This window comes from Ochlerotatus camptorhynchus, unplaced genomic scaffold (assembly GCF_037179485.1).
Source record: "Ochlerotatus camptorhynchus isolate MF236.1 unplaced genomic scaffold, CSIRO-AGI_Acam_v1.1 ptg000274l, whole genome shotgun sequence".
NCBI classification, from domain to species: Eukaryota; Metazoa; Arthropoda; class Insecta; order Diptera; family Culicidae; genus Ochlerotatus; species Ochlerotatus camptorhynchus.
This window is the reverse complement of record NW_027040763.1, coordinates 5,244,507-5,267,587: the sequence shown is the minus strand read 5'-3', so window position 1 is coordinate 5,267,587 and position 23,081 is coordinate 5,244,507. Positions and strand designations below refer to the sequence as shown.

The 23,081-nt window shown below is 44.1% G+C and overlaps 1 protein-coding gene across 10 annotated transcripts in view; it reads right to left on the bottom strand.

The window, feature by feature from the left end:
• Ca-beta (Ca2+-channel-protein-beta-subunit) overlaps positions 1 to 23,081 on the bottom strand; it is a 544,248-nt gene that overhangs the window by 114,092 nt on the left and 407,075 nt on the right. The gene's annotated exons all lie outside the window — the stretch shown is intronic.

Here is a 23,081-nt window from a genome sequence, read left to right as displayed (position 1 = left end):
CTGTTTTCCTTGCACCAATACATATTTGGGCGATATGTGGCACTGAGGTGGAACCAATACTAGCGGTACAGGAGCATGGTGAAAGTATTGGGATATGCGATTTGCAAAGCAATGATGGTTACCCGTGGAAGGAATCCAATAAAAATACCCCGTAACGTGGTTAGATCACCTTTTCGTGGTACGTTACGGGATGTAAGATCTACCACCGATTCCTAGTCCTCACTACTTCAAACTAGCGGAACAGGATTGTTGAATGTTGATAGTGATAAGTTCACGGGCTGCGATCAACCGGGGATGATCTTGAAACAAGGAAAAAATGAGCTAGTTAGTCATCATCTATGTGATTCATAATCTTCTATTCGTTGTTCCCTAGGTTGAAGTGGTTAAGACTAGGGTTCTGATGCATGGTCATTATCGGTGTCATTCCTTAATTTTGTTGCTAAGGATTAAAGTAGGCCGCGCTGCAAAAATGACGTGTTTTTGTTTTGTTGCATCGTTTTCGTTCTAGTGAAAATGTTATAAATTAAATTTACAATTTCATTTTTAAAAAGTGTTAATTTGAAAGTACAGAAGTGATGTTGAAAAGTGAATTAGGTGAAAATTTTCAAGTTCTTATCCGTTGCATGTGGTGCCGACTGTTCTAACCTACGCGTAGTTACAATCAGCTAAGTTTATTTACCTTTTCATTCCTCGATAGGAAATATCCATCTAATTCAAGAAGATCATTCCAAAACTTACTAAATACGCGTCAATCAAGTATTGCACTACTGCTTGATTGAAAGTTTCAGTACATTTTGTATTGGAGCGTTCTTGAAATGGGCTATTGTAGCTGCGGTATAGCTGTCACCTTCTAACTCCCGGGTTCAAGCTTCTTGCATTCATAAGAAATGATTGCAGGCAGATTTTATCCATAATGCCACTGCCAGACAGTGGGAGTTAGGCGAAGGGCGAATCTTCATTCTAATCAACGATTCGACATACTATTAATAACCTTTTACACATGAGAACCTCCTATCGATCAGAATAAATTGTGCATATATTTAGGATCAACAAACATTTTCAGGCGCAAAGGAGCAACAGGATCGAGCTGATAACGTTTCTTAATTCCAAAATCTGAAGACTGTTTTGAATAACATGTTTAGGTAATGGGCAGCAACAACGGACAGATAAACTACTTACAGCTGTTATTTATCAAATGCTTGATATAACGATTGCCAGCAACGCCAGCTGGGCGTATCCTATGGCTTACCCTCCCTACTAGCAAAAATCCACCCTTCCCGTGACACTTATGAGGGGTCGTAGAGTTCTCTGCATCTCTCTTAAGTAAGTGTCGGACTAACATTCCTCCCCTTTCCCCACCAGATGCAAGGACGTGGCCAGGACAGTTCTGGTCTGTTTGAGGGAGACACATCCTTTATCCAAGAATACTACCTCTTAATCACAAATTACTATCTAACAGCAACGGATGAAGGTGGGTCTCCTTTTTAACAACAGTTTGGAGCTCGTACCACCTACGAAATTGTGCAACCTGGTTTATGCTATGCTATGCATTCCTTAATTTTGTTGCTAAGCAATCCAATTTTGACTGACAAAGGGGCACGCCTTTGGAGGGTGTTTCAACACTCTGAATGGTATACATAGCGGGACCTTTCAATTAGAGTTGGATCCTTGCAAGAATGACAACTGTAAACAAATCGAATACTTCTTCATCATTTCTCAATAGTGATGGAGTAACACGACATGCACTAAACTAAGGACACGGGATATACTACACACGTAGAAATACCCAATCTTACACGTGACGGAATCCATCTTTGACACAAAGGATGGACGTAATCAAACATATCATGTAAAATTAAGTGCTTCGAGATTGCAAAGTTCGAAAGTACGTTTGATTGAGTTGAATTTCTCGTCTATTATGACTCAAATTTATGTGAAAATTGACGCCCGTATATGTCAGTCTCAGAGCACCTAAATTTACATCAATTGTTCTAAGTGTGTACAATAGAAATTACTGGTTGCAGTGGTGTTTGGTCCCGAACAGAGGAAAAAAATCCAACTAAAATACATAGAAATTCACTATTGTTGTATTGCGTATTAATTTACAAACTGGACAAAAAATGAATTTGAACTTATCAAAAAAGTGTGATGAAAGTGCGAGTCGGTGCAATTATTCCTTACGAAGCAAGAATTATGTGATCCGAAGTAGTGATGCGCTGAATAGTGCTATTCGGCCAGGTAATCGGCGTTTACACCAAAACGTTATCTGATATTCGACCATTTCTCAGCCAACAAGTGACTAAGACAAGGTGATTGAAAGAAATTTCGAGAGCCAATGCTTAATATTCGGTCTAATACTTTATTAATATGAATATTCGGTGCATCACTAATCCGAAAAAAACAACACAATTGTTTCGCACTAAGAGCCGAAAAGTACTACTTGTCGACATTCTTTTGAGTAACCTTACGGTCTATTTTACAATTTTTTCTTAATTTGTTTTCCGTACTAAGCACCAATGCTACCAACGCCAGGGAGGCAGCTCCCACACCTGGACTCTACCTATCGACCCATTAACTCATGAACCGGGGACCAACGGCTATATTTCCCGGTGATCAGAGGTGTTATGCCTCAGAACATCCCGGCGGCGCCGACTCAGATTGATCCAAGGCCTTTTCGAGTGAGAGGTAATCACGCTTACCACTACACCGCCTAACATACATAACTAAAATTTCAGTTCGAAAAGTGTTACTTTTCTTATGAGTGTAAAAAATGTTGTATGCAACTCGTTACGAAATTTGATTAAGGGTGATACGGTCAAAATTTGGTCAATATCAACTTGACGTATTTCTTTCAATTTTGCATTTAAAAAACCTGAACACCCCTCATTTTGAAGGTGTGTGTGTGTAGAATGTTGCTCCTATTTTGATTTTGGAATTCACTCTTCAGTTGTCAAAATGCCGTCCAAGCAAGAAGAGCAGCGTATCAAAATTTTGCTCGCGCATCGCGAAAATCCGAGCTACTCGCACGCAAAGTTGGCAAAATCGCTAAAAGTTGCCAAATCAACCGTTACAAATGTAATTAAAGTGTTTGGGGAACGTTTGTCGACAGCCAGGAAGTCTGGATCGGGGGGAAATCGAAAACCGGAAGCCGCTGAGACGACAAAGAGAGTTGCCGGTAGTTTCAAGCGAAACCCTAACCTCTCTCTCCGAGATGCCGCAAATAAGCTGGGTGTATCGTCTACAACCGTGCATCGAGCCAAAAAACGAGCCGGACTATCGACTTACAAGAAGGTAGTGACTCCAAATCGCGATGATAAACAAAATACGACGGCCAAAGCGCGATCCCGGAGGCTGTACACGACGATGCTGACGAAGTTTGACTGCGTGGTAATGGACGACGAAACCTACGTCAAAGCCGACTACAAGCAGCTTCCGGGACAGGAGTTTTATACGGCAAAAGGAAGGGGAAAGGTAGCAGATGTTTTCAAGCACATGAAACTGTCAAAGTTCGCAAAGAAATATCTGGTTTGGCAAGCCATCTGTACCTGTGGCTTAAAAAGCAGCATTTTCATAGCTTCCGGGACTGTCAACCAAGAAATTTACGTGAAAGAGTGTTTGAATAAACGTCTGCTGCCTTTCCTGAAGAAACACGCTTGTTCCGTACTGTTTTGGCCGGATTTGGCATCTTGCCATTACAGTAAAAAAGCCATGGAGTGGTACGTGCAGGTGGTTCCCAAGGACAAGAACCCTCCCAACACGCCAGAGCTCCGCCCAATTGAGAAATACTGGGCTATTGTCAAGCAGAACCTAAAGAAGACCAAAAAAACTGCTAAGGGCGAGCAGCAGTTCAAGGCAAACTGGCTTTCTGCGGCGAAGAAGGTGGACAAGGTGGCTGTACAAAATCTGATGGCAGGGGTCAAGCGTAAGGCCCGGCAATTCGGAGTTGGAAAAGCGGAATCCTAACTGAATATTTTTCCTGAATTTTATACTAATTGAACTTGAAAAAGAAATTTAATTTGATTTTTTAAATAAACGATTTCACCGATTTACACGCGTTTTCCCTTGACCAAATTTTGACCGATCACCCTTTATTGTTTATTGTTTATTTTTTATTGTTCATTGAAAAATTCAACTGACAAATACTGTCTAAATGAATAAAACTTAAACTAAATAGTTACGGTCAACGGTACGGAAAAGGCCAAGTAGCCGATGACGAAACACGTCAGCTGATACATTGAAGTCGAACATATAAAAAAAGTTGTTGAATTGCCGGCTGATTGCTCGAATTGGCCCGTATTGTGTATAATTTCGGCGCCGTAGTTCCAAAAACAGAAAGTCGCGTTGACGAAGAGACCTCTCAGGGGCATACATATTTAGCTGTGACAGCAGTGTTGGGCAGTCAATGTCACCTGTAAGCAGCTTTCCAGCGAACATAGCTTGAGCGACCGTCTGTCTCACCTCTAATGGCTCGATTCCCAGGAGACGGCAACGCTCCTCGTACGGTGGCAAGTTCGTTGGGTCACGCCAGTTGAGGAAACGAAGAGCATATCTCACAAACTTGCGTTGAACGGATTCAATTCTAGTGATCCAGCTAGCATGGAAAGGGCACCAAACAACTGAACTTGACTCCAATAAGGATCGCACAAGCGAGCAGTAAAGTGACCTGAGGCATAGTGGGTCATGGAACTCGTCGGCAATTTTGAAAATAAAGCCCAATTGTCGATTAGCTCAGGAGATGATGTCATTGTAGTAGATTCTGAATGTGAGTCTGCAGTCCAAAGTAACGCCGAGATCCTTTATGTGCTTTACACGAGCAAGAAAGCGTCCGTAGAGAACAAAGTCAAACATGATTGGTTCGATTTTTCGGTGATAGGAAATAATGTTACATTTTTCGATGCTTACACTCATCAAATTTCTTAAGCACCAGTCAGCAAAAATACCTAACATATTCTGGAGATCCCAGCAGTCCAAGAGGCTTTTAATAATTTTGTAGATTTTCGTATCGTCTGCATAGAAAACGCGGCATCCTAATGGTATCAGCAAGGCGACATCGTTTTAAAAGATCGAAAATAGTAGCGGTCCTAGGTTACTGCCTTGCGGGACTCCCGAGTTGTTTGAGAAAACATCCGATTCCGACGCGCCAATCTTGACATGTACATAGCGATTCACCAAGTAAGATCTGAACCAATCCACAGCAGTTGACGAGATGCCAAGTATCTCCAGCTTGACCAGCAAGATATTATGGTCCACCGTGTCAAATGCAGCTTTTAGATCCATATACGCAGTATCGACTTGCCATCCTGAATCCATGCATCGCAGACAGTTAGAAGTGAACTGCACCAGGTTCGTGGACACGGAGCGCTTCGGGTAGAAACCGTGTTGTTCTGTATCGATATAATTTTTGCAGCGTGCGAACAGAGCACCATTTATGATAATCTCGAACAGTTTTGAGCAGGCACACAGGGAGGTGATTCCACGATAATTTATGACATTCCGTTTATCTCCTTTTTTGTGCACTGGGAACAGATAAGAAAGTTTCCAGCGGCAGGGGAACTCACATTGCTGTGCCGAGAGATTGAATAGCCTCGCAAGTGGAAGGCAGAGATTGACTACACAACGTTTTAGAACTGATGACGGAATGCCGTCAGGTCCGGAGGCGAACGATAGCTTCAGTCTGCGTGTTGCGGCTATCACCATGCCTTCTGAAATGCGCGAAATAACGAAACTAAACACATCACGTGGCATCCCAACAGCAGCATCCACTTGCTTGAAATGACGAGCAAACAAGTCGCATTTTTCTCTTTCACTATTAGCCGAGTCATTCCCGAGAAACATGGAACAAGGCAACCCGGATTCCTTCCGTTTTGAGTTGACAAACGACCAAAAACTTTTCGGATTCGTGCGAAGGTTCGCTTCCGTGCGTCTCACGTGTCGATTATAGAGAAAACGATTGTAATTTCGATAACTACGACTCGCAAAATTGAACAGTCGTTTGTAGTACGGCGAGCGAGAGTTACAATACTTTCGGAGGGCGGCAGAGCGTTGACGTTTTAGCACGCGTAGGCGTGGGTTAGACCATGCAGGCTTTAGCGGAGGTCGTCGAGCTGGGACAATGCGGAAAATAGCATCTTCCAGTGCTGCACTGAAAAAATCCACTGCATCATTCACGCTAGCGGCAGTTTCGATAAATTGCCAATCAATTTCCGCAAGCGCATTGTTCAATGCAACATAATCGACCCGGCGAAAGTCCAAAGAGTAGCACTCAGATGACGGCGTAAAAAGAATCGGCGCAGGTAAACTAAATGACACGACGAGAGCGGGATGATCGGCATCTAGATCAATCAGTGGCTCGACGGGCAAGGAAACAGAAGTGCCCGGTAGTGTGGAATCATTTGCCAGGACAAGATCTAGCAAACGTCCATTTCGGTTCGGAAAAGTATTCACTTGTGTGAACCCGTAAAAGTTAAAACCGTCCAAAAGAGCACAGCAAGCAACCGGCATATGCGAAAGCAGTGGATCAATTAATGGTGCGCCACTGTCTGTTAAGCGCCACTGTAGACCAGCTTGATTGTAGTCACCAAATACGAAAGCGGGAGAGCAGGGACTTAATTGTGACGAAATTGACCCTAACGATTCCACATGCTCACGGATGATCAGCACTCGTCGTAATTATCGTACAGTATTGGACAAAACAAGCGCATCCAATTATATATAATTTAGTTTTTTATATATAAAAGGTTATATTTAGTCAATTTGAAGAAGTAATTATGCAACTGATTAGAAACAACATTCTTCAGGTTTTATTAATCAAAAAGTTCATACCTCGAATTCAAAATTTCAGAAATGTATCAAAAGTATTTAAAAATAGATGATCAAAACAAGTGCAACCCAACAATGTTCAACACATTATATTTGGCTTTCAATATTTTTAGCGAATCCTTTATTCTCGATTACAGCCTTGCATCTTTGAGGCATAGCTCGATCAGGTGATCAATGAAGCTTTGTGGAATCGCTGCCCAGGCCTTTTTGGAGTTGTTCGAACAGTTGATCCTTATTGCGAGCACCTACACGATTAACGATCTCCAAAAGGTTCTCGATAGGGTTAAGATCTGGAGATTGAGGCTGCAAAATCCAACACTCATATGCGTTTATCTTGAAACCACTGCTTGACAACTTTGGCGGTGTGTCTTGTTTGATTTTTCCTAATTTTCGGAGATATATTGATTTAATTCATACAATAATTTGCAAATAATGTCCATTCAATTAACAACAAATCTTTTCCTTAAACTGTTCGAGCCCTTAGCTAATGAGAGGTTCATCGATTCAACAAACTGTAGAACGATTTATCTATATACATAGCTAGAGTTATCGAATAAGTTTGATAGAAATGGTTTTTAAGAACCTCACACAAAAAATGCTCGAGACTGCGAGAACTGCTCTTTTCTAACTTAGGTGAAATTTTTTGAAGAGCTTTGAGTGTGTTGGTTTATTTCGTTTACTACTTGCAGACTCCATCAGTGACAAGTACTCAACACCAAGTACTGGTGTTGAATACTTGGCACTGATGAAGTCTGCAAGTAGTAGACGAAATTCGCGTATCTGTCAAAAGATAAGCAATTATGACGGAATTTAAAGGAATTGAACCAACACACTCAAAGCTCTTCATAAAGGGATTCCGTTAAGAGGTTCGACAAATTTAAATGATTGAAAATTTTTGATATTTTTTTAAATTTCAATGTGTGCATAATAATTATTATTTTTGAACAATTGTAAGATTTTCAATGAAACTTGGCAAGCTGGAACTAGAATAAAAGGGCAATATCTACTCTGCATTTAAAAAAAAGGTTATTAATTGGTTATTATTCTAAATACAATTAAGAGCTTATTCAATTGCTGCAGAAAATAAAATTTTTTCAACACAATTTTTGAAATGATTTAGCACTCAGTTTATTAAAAAAAAAGAATGATGCTCCGAACACTTCGTTTAGCAAAATAACCAAACAATCTTTATTAGGGAATGCTTGGAAAGATGCACTAGGAGAACGCTCCTATAGTTGCGGTACGTTAGAAGCGTTAGGTTCCTATAGTTGTGTATTGAGTCTTCATGCACAACTATAGGAACCTAACGCTTCTAACGTACCGCAACTATAGGAGCGTTTCTCCTAGTGCATCTTTCCAAACATTCCCTTATAAAGATTGTTTGGTTATTTTGCTAAACGAAGTGTTCGGAGCATCATCTAAACCAATTGTGAAATAGTTCTACAATTTGAGATTTCATTTACGGTATTTGTTAATTAGGGTTAGCACAGCATTTGTTGAAAAATCCAATTAATAATGTCCCAGCTCTTTGACTCTACCCGGCAACAGTCGGGGAATATAGAGTTAATCTTATTCTAGCAAAAACTCCGTGAACCCACCTCACTGTCGTCATTGCAATAAAAGATCATTCAGTGGATACAACAATTTTGAAACGGCAATGTATCACTCATTAGTGTTGGTATCATCAGCCCATTAGTTTACATTTCGTAAACGCTCCAAATCCAATTCTGCACGCATTTTCCTTAGTCACACACGAGCACGGCCTTATTCGCTCACAGCCCCTTATCCACCACTTCCTCACTCACACACACATGCTCAAGGGTTTCGAATTTTCACCAGACAGGAAAAACATCACATCGTGCAATCTATCTCTCTCGCTCTCTCGGTCTGCTCTTCACATACACATATCGCAGAACGCAGCCAAAACAGTATGACCCGTGCGAGCAACTAATGCGAAACGAGAAAAACACCAAATCACTTGACATATGATGATGACGCGAGCGAACGCAAAATCCTTCCTCTTTGCGATGGTGGTGGTCGTGAGGTGGTCGGAAAAGCCAGCAGTTTGTGGAATGCGATGATGATGGAAAATTCACAGCTAGAACGGGGGTAAGGAAAGCCGTTCGTCCGTCGTCGCGGATTAAAGACACACAATGAGATCGCTCTCACTCGGCTCGGGATGGAGACTGTATTCCAGTGAATGAAGATGACGATATTCGACGACAACGACGACGATGAAGTTGATGAAAGTAGAACACGAGGGTGGAGGAATGTTGATTTTCAGCTACTGAAATGTTTGTATTTGTGTGTGTGCGTTGGGCTAATTTCTTGCTCTGGATGTTATATTTTTCTTCCGTTGGCTGTTTTTCGTCCCTGCGCTTCTTGCATACGAAAATCTTCCGATAAACAATGAAACTATTTTTAGAGTGGAAAATTCGACACTTGATTGGCTTAAGAGCATTGGTAAATGAACACTCGAATCGACGTTTTGTTGGCACTATTTTCGGTGCTGGGATGAGATAGTCTGAAACGATTGCGAAAATCGGTTGTTCCTGTCACTTGGTATGCCAATCGTCGCAGCTGGACTATCAGCTGCAATTTTCAATCAACTAATTCTATGATTCCATGAATTTCCACTTCTAATTGGTACACTTAGACCACGGTTCACTATTTTTCAAGGTGTTTTCATCTTGTTTACGGTTCAGCAATATGTTGCTGATAAGCAACTTCACCAAAGTTGAACACCGTACTTTCACGAGTTTCCTTCACAAATATCCTACTTTTCCACACTTACATGCGATGAAATTCCATTTCCATCACAAAACTAATCACTTTTTCCAAATCGTTAGCGATGAAAGTTCAGAAGTTTGCATTTCCTCCAGCCGCCCACCACTTGGAAGCAAATCGGAACAAGCGATACAATTGAAAACATGTTGAACCAAATAAACTCGATTTCAGTGCCACTCACTGTCAAATCCTAGGATTCAGAATGGGGAAGATCTTCACGAACCTTAGCCGGATTTAATTCACACGGCCGTCACATCGAAACTTCACAATTGGAACGCACTTTTCCGTATCCACTCGGGGGTTTTTCTTCGCCTGTGAACAATCAGCTTCGAAAAAGTGGCGTCAGTGCCATCAGACTATAGGAGAGCAATAGCCAGTCAGCCAGTCAGTCAGATGGGTGGTGAGATAAAGTGCTGTCAGTGTGGAGTTCAAGTCAGCTGCTGGCTCTCTCCACCCTTCTCGGTGTGGCAGGCGGTTTTTTTTCTCAGCTCAGCGAATGTGGTCTAGTTTTCTCTCGTTCTTTCGGCCTCACGCACACGGGAAGGGACTGTGGTGGTGGGATCTGTTTTGGGAATATTGTTTGGAAACAGAGATCGTGAAGTATCGTGTCTCGAGGGGTGTTGAAAAATGGTGGTGCAATGGTGAATTGGGGAGATGTTTCTCCACCGTGCGGTAGCAGTTCGATGGAGGCACATGGTGCTTTAACATGGCTCGTTTTTTAACGCATTGGACTTGGATTTAATGATCTCGTTTCATTTGCTTGATAAAAATTCATTGATAGCGGTGCCGGTGGTGTATTGGTAAGCGTGATTACCTCTCACTCCAAAAGGCCTGGGTTCAATCCCAGTCGGCGCCGCCGGGATTTTCTGAGGCACAACATCTCTGATCACGCTTTCCTTCTGAAGAAAAGTATAGCCTTTGGTCCCCGGTCTTTGAGTAGATAGGTCGATAGATAGGGTCCAGGTGTGGGTGGGAGCTACCTTGCTGGCGTTGGAAGCATTGGTAATCAGTACGGAAAACAAGATCGACGGAAAACAAATCAAGACAAAAAAAATCATTGAATGTAAATATGGTTTCTCACATCTTCTGTAAAAGTTTCTTACGAGGAATGTAATGGTAGTACTTGCAGACAACTGTAGCGATCAAGGAATTTTTTCCAAAATTATAATTCCGAACGAAAACTTCAGATGATTTTTAAAGTGACCCTTTGAACTCAATTGAATTACATTCAATGTTATGAAATCCTATTAAAATGATCGTTAGAATTTTTTACAGAGTCTCTGTATGCGGTAACCTCATTACCGTTAACGTATATGTGTAGCAGGGCGCTCTGTTTGAAAAAAAAAGCATCTAATGGGCCACTCTCCAGTTTGATTTATAACCCCAAAATATAAGCCTGTTCAAATAATAGTAATGAAGGTTTAGAGGTCAGTGGCACCGGTGGTGTAGTGGTTAGCGTGATTGCCTCTCACTCCAAAAGGCCTGGGATCAATCCCAGTCGGCGCCGTCGGGATTTTCTGAGGCATAACATCTCTGATCACGTAGGGAAGTAAAGCCGTTAGTCTCCGGTCTATGAGTTGATGGGTCGATAGGTAGGGTCTAAGCATGGGAGCTGCCTTCCTGGCGTCAGTAGCATTGGTGCTCAGCTCAGAAAAAAGGTTTATAGGTCATGTAATTGGTTTGAAATTTGTATGGATTTTTTTAAATTTCACTACTATCACTCTATTTTTGGTTCAAGTTGTCAGAACGCCATCAAAATTGAATATGTAGTTGCCGTTATAACGATAAACAAGCCTGTTGTTGTTGACAGGCACATATTCAATGCTATTAAGCCATTTTTTCCACAGTTTTATCTTTATTGATTCGCAAATACAGGCTTGTTGGTTATCGTTGTAGCATCCACAACTTAATTGTTTACGCCGTTTCGTCAACTACAACCAAAGTTAGAACGATATTTGTAAAATTGAAACTGGTTCCATGGTAATCAATGCTCTTATTTGGGAGTTATAAATCAAACTGAAGGGTAGCCTATGAGATTGCAAATACTTTTATGACGTAGGACTACGTCTTTGTGGGCTATACTGGAGTGCAAATCAAAAATATTGTGCGACGAAATAGTGTCACGTTTTAAACGCTTATAACTTTGCCATTTATGAATGGATTTCAATTCTTTTCACACCATTTGATGTAAGATTCGTTCAATGATGGTAGTGGTCGCAGTTCGTTCATGGTGAACCAAATCAAAGCTTACCGGCGCAGCTACCATCGTGTCAACTGGGCTCAATATCAACACTGCGTTGACACAACCATCGACTACGATGTCCAATCAAAGAGGTCCGAAAACGTTGACCGGTGTCTACATACCATCAAGGAGGCGATTGCCTGGGCCAGGAGGCAACACGTGCCAGTATTCAGAGAGGTGAGTAACACTCTATAATCGATTAACAAAGATCATTCAGGCCAGGATGGTGGACCTTAGAAATAACGATTTTGCCAATAAGATCCATTTTCTCCCAGATTGAGCAAAACCTTTCTGGAAGCTAACCAGAATCTTAAAAAATAAGCCCAGACCCATTCCACCACTGGTTCCACTGAATCGTCCCGATGATTCATTGGTTCATCTGATAATTCCTGTTGAGAAGGCTGCTGTGATTGGCCTGCACTTCATCAACTCCCATACGCTCGAAACAAAAACAGATTAGTCCACATGAGGCTACCGTTGCTGAAAATGCAGCCAACCTCCATTGGATTCCCAACAACTTCACCGAAGTTTCAGAGATTTCAGCTGACGAACTGTTGGCCTATATCGAATCTTCCAAAAACATGAAGTCCCTAGGTTTCGATAACATCTTGAATCTAGAACTCAAACATATGAGTTCTAGATTCTATAATTACCTGGTACTGATTTTCAATCAGTGCCTTAGGCTTAGCTACTTCCCTTCGTGTTGGAAGCTAGCTAAAGTCATACCTATCCGTAAACCTGGAAAGGATCCTTCTTCTCCGTCCAGTTACAGACCTATCAGCCTTTTCTCAGGGACATAAAAACTTCTGGAAAAAGCGATATACCGACGTCTTCTAACATCAGTCGACGAAAATAATATTACTTGAGGAGCAGTTTGGTTTTCCACAAGGTCGGTCGACTACTACCCAACTGACTCGAGTAAGCAATATTCTCAGACGGAACAAGTCTGAATCTAAAACATCTGCCATGGCATTGTTGGACGTTGAAAAAGCATTGGACAATGTCTGGCATGTTGGGCTTGGGTACAAATTGCAACGATACGGTGCTCTAATCTTCCTTGTGAAGATCGTTCAAAATTACCTTTCAGGCAGGACATTCCAAGTCTCTCTCAATGGCATCACTTCTGATGCCTTCAACATTGGCGCGGGTGTTCCGCAAGGAAGTATCCTTGGGCCCATTCTATTCAACTTGTTTACCTCCGACAATCCGGCTCTTCCAGAAGGTGGAACGTTGTCTCTGTTTGCAGATGACAAACCCAGCGTCTACAATGGAAGGGTCATCAGAGCTCGCCAAACTTCAGAGAGGCTTGGATGTCCTGTCTGAGTATTTCAACAACTGGAAAATCCATATCATCGCGGAAAAGACCCAGGTCATCATATTTCCACATTCTCAATCACCAAGGCTTGTTCCGTCTGAAAATAATAAGATCTGCTTGAACGGCTCAGTGGTGGAATGGCTCAAAGAGGTTGTGTACCTCGGACTAACCCTAGACAGCAAGCTTCTTTTCAGGGAGCACATTGATAAAACTAGCACCAAATGCAACATCTAGATAAGATCACTATATCCGTTTATCGACAGGAAGTCCACCTTATCCCTGAAAATAAGCTTGCTGTCTATAGACAACTAATTCTGCCTGTTATAGAGTATGGTATGCCAATCTGAGAGAGTTGTTCCAAATGCCATCATCATGAACTGCAAAGGATCCAGAACAAGATCTTTAGGATGATCCTAAACAGTCACCCGTGGACTCGAAATTCTGAAATTCACCTCCTGGCTGGAATTCAGACATTAGAAGAACAGAGAGTTTTCATCCTGGAAAGGTTCAGAGACAGCTGTCTGAGATCAGATCTACAGATCATACGTGATCTAGCACGTTAGATTAAGTTATACTCGCAGATAGGTAGGTTATCACATTTTTCAATTTAACCAATTCACACCTCCTCCCACCCAAGGGGTACTCTGTAAACTAGTTGAAAAACGCAAACATTAAATTAGAATATTCAATGAAACAAAGATGAAGAGCCAGATAGGCTAATCAATTGAAATGTTAAATCAATGTACAATTATAATCAACCGAAATAAACGTAAAACTAGAAGACTTAGAAATAACTCATTTTACACGCGACGGAATCCATCTTTGACATAAAATATGAAACGTAAAAAACATGCCATGTAATATTACTTGCTCCGAGTTCGTTTCTCGACGAAAAGTACGTTGTATTCAATTATATTTCGCGTCTGTTATGACTCAAATCTATGTCAAAATTTACGCTCCTATATGCCACTCTCCGAACACCTAAATTTACATGAATTTTTCTAAGTGTGTACTGCTAAAAATTTATTCAACCTGTCCCTGACCATCACACAGGCAAGTTGTTCTACTCAGTGATGCAAAATATCATGACACTCACGTGACACTCGTCTACGCATCAACCGACTATCGCTGATAGAACGTTTTGTCACGCAGTGAGAGGTAGATCCATGGCAAACAACAATCACCAGTAATGGTCGCTGCTCACAAGCAAAACGTTGCACTCGCTGCTGATGATGAAAAGCACAACGAAAACAGTGAAGACTTCGCAGTACGATGATGAGAAAAAGCGAAACGACAGAAGAAAATGAAAATAATGCCTAGGTATTCCAAGTTCGTCTCGGCAGGCGCGACTGTGTGAGTTCCAAACAAAGCAGGCAACATTAAACGGAAGCTGTTGGGCTCACTCACCAACACACTCACATATGCAAGCAAAGCAGCAACTGCTTCAAAACGAGCACAGATGAGTGTCGTGATTGTCGGGAATGACCAAATCGGTGATGGATCTCAACCGAAGTCGACATTCACCAGTTGCTTTTTACTTCTTTCGTCATGGAGAGAGCTTCGACGAGCACATTGATAGGAATGTACAAAGCGTTACTACCATCAGCTGTTTGACGATCGTGATTGTGATAGGTCGCAACTCTGCAGTTCTACTCTTCAATACGACTACGGCCTATTTTTCCATATGTTGTGAGTCGAGGTTAAATTCCTTTAAAACCGAAATATCAAGATCTTTTCCATTATGGATTGAGAAAAATTGTCCATAGAGAAGTTGAGCAGCGGCGGATATGAAACTTGGCGGTTCAAGGTTGAGATGCTGTTAGTCCGGGAGAATTTGTGGAAGTTCGTGTCGCTCCAAACCCACAGACAGATGAGTGGACTACGATTGCTCTTCTTGTGAACGACTGTCAATCCATTGTTAATCCAAAATTGCACGACGGCGTGGAATACGTGGAACGAACTCAAAAATCATGATCAAAAGACGACGATGACGATCAAGGTATCGCTGTTGAAGAAACTTTGTAAAGCAGCATACAACGAGGATGGCGACTCGGAGGGCCATTTGTTCCGGATGGAAGAACTTTGTTCAAGTCTGGCAAATGCGTCTTAACCCTAGATGTGAATCTGAAGGTGGCAATGGTTCTGAAGAGCATGCCAGAATCCATCGACAATCTTACGTCGGCAGTAGAGAGCCGTTCGAACGCAGGCCTAACTAAAAGCAAAAGAGAATTGAAAAAGTTCACCATAGTGAGTCCATCCTACGCACCAAAGCTGAACAAAAGAAGGTTATAATTTGTCACAAGTGTCGAAAAACTGGACATGTCAAGCGTGAATGTCCTATGGTAAGGACAGAAGGCGAATACGTCATCCATAAAAATAAGCACCAGAAGATGAAATCGAAAGGCAATACAACGAAAGTCTCATTGTTTGCGTTCATTTCAACTGAATGTTCGAAGCAAATGAAGGCATGGATCGTAGATTCGGGAGCAACGTGTCATATGTGTTGCGAGTGATCTTTTTTTTAAAGAAATGAAGCTCAGGTGTAACCATTACCCTTGCTGATGGAAATGCAACAGATGTTCATGGAGCTGGTTCCAATCGTTTGTTCTGTTACAACGGAAGCATTTCGCGCCAAATCGAATCGAAGCTGGCAGCACCCTCTCACATTTCAATAAAATTTTCTGGATGTGTAGACTTTGACTAAATAAGCACTTTCGCATAATCAGTTTTTCCAAAATTTATCTAGACTAACATTTGAGAAGGACCAAACTTTTTCTGCCGATTTTTTTCAAAAAAATATTATGGAAAAATGACAACTCCAACAAAAATATGTTCCATGGATGACTTTTAGGAAATTGACCAAATTATTGAAAAAAATATACTGAAAAAATTTCATTTGAGACCTACACTAAAAAAATCGATTTTTAAAATTTTAAGTCGATTTAAAAAAATGGCCATGTTTGATTTGGATGAAACTTTGCCTCAAGATAGGTAATTATGTTTACTACCATCCGTCCATACATTGCAAGATGGGTACTTTTAAGGAAAAAAAAAAAATTTCTTGCAAAAACTTTTTCATGCCTGAACTGATTTTTTTAACGTACCATTTTTACACAAAACTAAACCAGTGAAGCTCAAAATCATCTCAGAACCCAATGAAGCTCCTTTTGTGAGTTCCCTGAATCCCAAGGGGCCACCTACGCCCTGAAGGTTAGGAGCGCCGATCACTATCGGAGGCTCCTACAGATGAAGCAACTAATAAATGGCTTTGAAGTTGAGGTGATACCGCATCCCTCCCTCAACACGACCCGATGTGTCATTACCTGCCGGGATTCTGTTGAGGAGAGCGATGGGGATCTGATGTCAGACCTGGGGGAGCAGGGGGTCAAGGAGATCAGAAGAATCACCAGAAAAGATGCCAAGGGAATAGTCAACACAGCCTCGATCATCATCACTTGCCATGGCACATGCGCGCCCGAGTACCTTTATGTAGGCTACTCCCGCTGCAAGACACGCCCGTACTACCCGTCGCCCATGCAGTGTTTCAACTGCTGGGCCTTCGGCCATACAAAGCTACGATGTCGCGTGGGGAAACCCGTCTGCGGGAACTGTTCAGGAGATCACCCGGTTGATACAGAACAAAGGTGCAGCAACCCGGCCTACTGTACCCGTTGCGACACCGACCAGCACTCGCTGCGGCACCGATCATGCCCCGCTTACCAGAGGGAGAACGAGATCCAACGGATCAAGGTTGACCGTGGGATTTCGTACCCGGAAGCGCGAAACTTGTTTGAACGGTGTAACAGCAGTAACTCCTATGCAAATGTGACGAATGAAGGGACGCAAAGTGCCCTCGCCGAGATGGAAAAGCGAATTGAAGGACTGGCCAACATGGTTCGCGAAAAGGACGCCGTCATCGCGCAGCTGCAAGCCGCACTGCAGATGGCCGGCACTAGCAACCCCGCACCCGTACCCATCAACACGACTCCGACACCAACCGAAGCACCCATCAATGCGTTTCAAGAGATGTTGAAGGCGCAAGCGGCCCACTTCGAACAAATGATGAAAGAAGTGGTGACCGTTCTTGCAAACACGCAACAAAGGATGAACGAGCTCGAAACAGTCGTCAAAACCCAAAGCAACCAACCTCAACAACCCGCCGTTCGAACACCAGTCGTCGTAGCCCGTACCAACCAACCAGCAAAAAGCCTCGTTCAACCCCAAACTGCTCCCCCAACCATCCCCCCAATCAGCTCTGAAAAACCCCCCACCACGAACGAGTACGAGGAGGCCGAAGAAGAAGTCATCGCTGTGTCTAGCAACTTCTCGGCCTTATCGGAATCCGATGCGAACAAAACCCTCACCCCTGAAACCAGCCCCTACACAAAACATAGCCAGAAACCCGACACTCCTATGCCACAACACTCGTTGAAATCCCTTTCAACCCCCCAATCGGCCAAAAGACCCATAAAGCTCGTCTCATTCGGCACAAAGTTCTGCCGCAGCAAGTCCGACTGGAACACCCCCAAATTCCAGTTACTACGCAATGAGCCATCACCACTCAATCGAACGACCTTCAACCAGCGGATCGGAGCGGGGGTTTCCTGCCCCGCCCTACCGGTTCCGGTGAATCTTATGCTCCAATGGAATATCAGCGGCTACTTTCTCCACTTGGCGGAGTTGGAACTCCTCTGCAGCGGTGCGTCCCCCCTGGTGATTGCCCTGCAAGAGGTCAACAACGTCACGGTGGACCGGATGAATAAGACACTTGGCGGCGATTACTTATGGTCCATTAAACAAGGATCTAACCTTCGGAGATCTGTGGCCATAGGAGTCCGTAAAAATGTCCCCCATCAAATGGTTGATCTCGATACCGACCTCCCTATTGTCGGCATTCGGATCCAAGACCCAACTAGTATCTACATCGCCTGCGCCTATCTGCCCTGCGGAAGACTACCCAATCTAGGAACCGAGATTCGCAGAATACTTCGGCAGTTACCAGAACCCAAAATGTTCATTGGGGACCTGAACGGCCATCACCCGGCCTGGGGTTGTCCAAGAGCGGACCCACGAGGGGTCACCATCTGCGATATTTTTGAGGAGGAAGATTTAGTCATCCTAAATGACGGGGGCCCGACGTTCTTTAACGGACGGCACACCACCGCCATCGACGTGTCCGCAGTTAGCCGCTCCTTAGCGGGCAAAATGCTATGGGGCATCAACCCGGATCTGCACGGCAGCGACCACTATCCGGTACAGATCCGGTTATCCGCCGCAATGGCACCGGAGAACACCAGAAGACCACGGTGGCGGTATGGAGAAGCCGACTGGGAGGGCTATCAGCTCTCTTACCGAACTCTCGCGCAGACTGAAGAACCTACGGACATCCCAAGTATCACGAGAGTCATCCACAAAGCAGCCAGCACCAACATCCCAAGAACAGGCAGTATTCCCGGGCGGAGGGCACTCCGATGGTGGAATGAAGACACGAAAAGTGCTGTAAAAGCCAGACGGAAGGCACTCCGTAAGCTCAAGCGAACCTCTGCGAACGACCCTGCGAGAGAGGAAATCCTCGCAAACTACCGCCAGCAGCACAACAAATGCCGACAGGAAATCCGGACGGCGAAGCAAAATAGCTGGTCGGATTTTCTGGAAAGCATCAACGCTGAACAATCGTCAGCAGAACTGTGGAGCCGCATCAATGCCCTCAGCGGCAAGCGGCGATCATCGCCGCTACAAGTGCAAGCCGACACCGTTACCATCACCGAACCAAACGCCGTAGCAGATGAACTGGGAAAATACTTCGCCAAACTATCAGGAATCGCGGAGTACAGCGAAAGTTTCCAACGACGAGTCGGTCCTTCGCTGTCCTCGGTGCCCACTTTCGGAATTCCCACAGACAACGACGACCTACCGATCAACCAACCATTCTTCTGGGAAGAATTCTCGTTCGCTCTAGCCGGAGCAATGGAAACTCGGCCGGACCGGATGAAATCGGATACCCACTGCTGAAGCATCTACTGCTCGAAGGGAAAACACAATTGCTCGAACTCTACAACCAGCTATGGACCAACGAAGAATACCCGGACGAATGGAGGGAAAGTCTCGTGATCCCGATCCCCAAAACAAATATAGGGACCAAGGACGTCACAGGATTTTGCCCCATCGCGCTGACCTGCTGCATGGCCAAAGTCTTGGAGCGGATGGTCAACAGAAGGCTCAAGCAATACCTGGAGTCTAAGGGACTGCTTGACCATCGACAGCACGCCTTCAGGCAAGGGTACGGTACCTCCACCTACTTCGCCACTCTTGGAGAAGTCCTGAAGGAGGCACAGGACCAAGGCCATCATACGGAGATCGTCTCGCTGGACATCTCCAAAGCATTCAACAGAACGTGGACACCAGCAGTAATGAAGAAGTTAGCCGAATGGGGACTAAAAGGACGCATCCTACACTTCGTCCGAAACTTTCTGACCGACCGATCTTTTCGGGTGTCGGTCGGAAACGTCAAATCCAGAAGGTTCAGCGAAGAAACCGGAGTACCACAGGGTTCGGTCATCGCGGTCACCCTCTTCCTGGTGGCCATGAACGGGGTCTTCGACAAGCTACCCAGGAACATATATATTTTCGTCTACGCGGATGACGTCCTCATTGTAACGGTGGGCCCCACCCTGCAGAGGACGAAATTAAGGGCGCAAGCGGCAGTCTCCTCGGTGGTCAGATGGGCTGACTCCGTTGGGTTCCAGCTTTCCGCCGGCAAGAGCGTGCACTGCCATATATGCACCACCCGGCATCGGAACAACGGACAGCCCATCATGATCAAACAGCAAGCGATACCGACCAAAAACACAATAAGGGTCCTGGGAGTGCTCCTCGATCGGAACCTATCCCTCGAGCCGCACTTCCAACAGGTGAAGAAGGACTGTCGTAGTCGATCCAACCTGATGAAGACCATCTCCCGCCCCCACCGATCCAACAACCTGGAAATCCGCTTCCGAGTAGCCCGAGCCATCATCGACAGTCGCCTATTGTACGGCGTAGAACTAACGTGCCTTGCCGCCGAGAAAGCCGTCCAAATCTTGGAACCGGTCTACAACGGATACGTAAGAACAGTCTCCGGTCTCCTGCCCTCCACCCCGGCCGACGCCGCGTGCGTGGAAGCCGGTATTCTGCCTTTTCGGCTCGTCTACACCGCAGCTACCGCTACCAAAGCCGCTGCCTTCCTCGCTAAAACGTCGGGAAACAGCAGGATCTTTCTCCTCGACGAGGCGAACCGACTCCTCCGCACGGTCGCCGACGTAGATCTCCCTCCAGTGGCCAGGGTCCACTGGAACGGAGACAAAAGTTGGCAATCACATCAGATCAGAATCGACAGCCGAATAAAGGACCGCTTCAGGGCAGGAGACAACACACTGGCTTTGCGCCGGACAGTCGTCGAAACTCTCGGGGCGCACTATCAAGATCACGAAATCAGGTACACTGATGGCTCGCTCTCCAGCAGCGGAGTGGGAATGGGGGTTTCAGGAGATAGTTTGGTCGTCAGCAATTCACTTCCGGCCCAGTGCTCGGTGTTTTCCGCTGAGGCAGCGGCCGTCTTTCACGCAACCACCCTTCCGGCCAATCGGCCGATCCTCATCGTTACCGACTCACAAAGCGCAATAATGGCCCTAACCGATGAAGCACCAAAGCATCCGTGGATACAAGGGACGGTAACGCATGCGCCGCCCAACACCGTATACAAGTGGGTACCCGGGCACTGTGGTATCCAGGGGAACGTGATCGCCGACCACCTCGCCGGCTCAGTCCCCATCGGACCCAGGTTCTCTGACAATGTTCCGTTCCAGGACATCAAAAAATGGATCAAGCGGACGGTTCGGAGAGCGTGGGACAACGAGTGGAGGAACAATCGAACTCACCAACTACGAAAAATCAAGGCGACCACCGATCCCTGGAAGGATCGACCGAGCCTCAAGGAGCAGCAAGTGGTGTCCAGGCTGCGCACCGGGCATAGCAGGGCCTCCCATAATTTCGGAGGAACACCGTTCCGGAGAACCTGCGAAACCTGCGGAGTGCCAGCCTCCGTAGAACACATCCTCATCAACTGTGTGGAGCTCGAGGACCTTCGGGTTGCCTTCGGTCTGGACGGAACCAGCATACGAAGTCTGCTTGGCGACGAGTCCCCGGCAGCAGACGCCCTCATCGCCTTCCTGAAGGAGGCGAATCTTTTTTACAACATTTGAGTGTTTTCTGTTTGTGCTTTTGAATTCGTTGGCCCTTTTGGTAGTGTTTTACAATCTTTTATATAATTAAGCTAAATGCCCACTTGCCAAGATTGGGATCCTCCTTTTGAGGTCCCAATTCTTTTTTGTAATTTTTAAAAGAGATGAACTAGCCTTAGGCCAAAAATCTCTCTAATAAAGAAAAAAAAAAAAAAAAAATGAAGACATGTACTGAGCGAAGCATAAAGGTTCATTCTTGACATCGCAAACTAGAGCGTCGATATCAAGAAGCGATCCAACGAGTTGTCCTTGAAGGCTTGGCAAATGACGTTTTAATCCAGAAATGCAACAGGAATTCTGAGATTGAGTCCAAAAGAATTCTAATATGAAGACCAAAGGAAGTTTGAGATGAAATCTAAAGAAATTATGAAATGAAGTTCGAAGGAATTCTGAGATGAAATTCAAAAGAATTCTGAGATGTAAGCCAAAGAAATTTAGAGACGAAGTCCAAATAAATTCTGAGATGAAGTCTACAACTATTCGTAGATGAAGTTCAAAGGTATTCTGAGATGAAATTCAAAGGAATTCTGAGACGAAGTTAAAAAAAATGCTGAGATGAAGTTCTACGGAATTCTGAGATGGAGTTCAAAGGAATTCTAAGATGAAGTCCAAAGGAAGTTTGAGATGAAGTTCAAAGGAATTCTGAGATGAAATCCAAAGGAATTATGACACGACTTCCAAAGAAATTCTGAGATGAAGTCTAAAACAATTTGTAGATGAAGTCTAAAGGAATTCTGAGATGAAGTCCAAATTTATTCTGAGATGAAGTTTAAAGGAATTCTGAGATAAAGTTCAAGGCAATCCGGAGATGAATTCCAAACGCATTCTGAGATGAATTTTAAATGAATTCTAAGATGAAGTCCAAAGGAAGTTTGAGATGAATTCGAAAGAAATTATGAAATGAAATCCAAAGGAATTCTGAGATGAAATTCAAAAGAATTCTGAGATGACAGCCGAGGAAATTTAGAGACGAGTTCCAAAGAAATTCTGAGATGAAGTCTAAAAGAACTCGGAGATGAATCCCAAAGGTATTATGAGATGAAATCCAAAGGAATTCTGAGATGAAGTCCAAATAAATTCTAAGATGAAGTTCAAAAGAATTCTGAGATGAAGTCCAAAGGAATTCTGAGACGAATCCAATGGGTATTCTGACAAAGTCCAATGGAAGTCGGAGATGAAGTTGTGCAAAGTGCAGGAGGGAAGATAGCACGGAAGCCCTTCGCGGAGAAGATGGGGAAACATTCAATGATGGTGATGGATCTAAATCATACGCACACCTCCAATGAATACCGTGACGCCAGATGGATCAAGATACTTCCTAACAATGAGTGATGACCGCTCAGATCAGGGCGGTGAATACAAGGCGAAGCGTTTGGGAAGATTTTACCTGGTCAACTTCCCGCAACAAAACGGAGTTGCGGAACGCAAAAATCTGCAACTAGTGGAGAGCATGCTACTAGATACAAAACACGATTACAGCTGTATATCTACAAAACATCCTTTCGTCAAGATCCATTGAGAAGACTCCGTTCGAATTGTGGTACGGGAAGCAACGGATGACAGCAATCTGCACATTTTTGGGTGCCCCGGCAATCGTTCATGTGCCAGCTGAGAAACGAAAAAAGTTTGATCCGAAGGG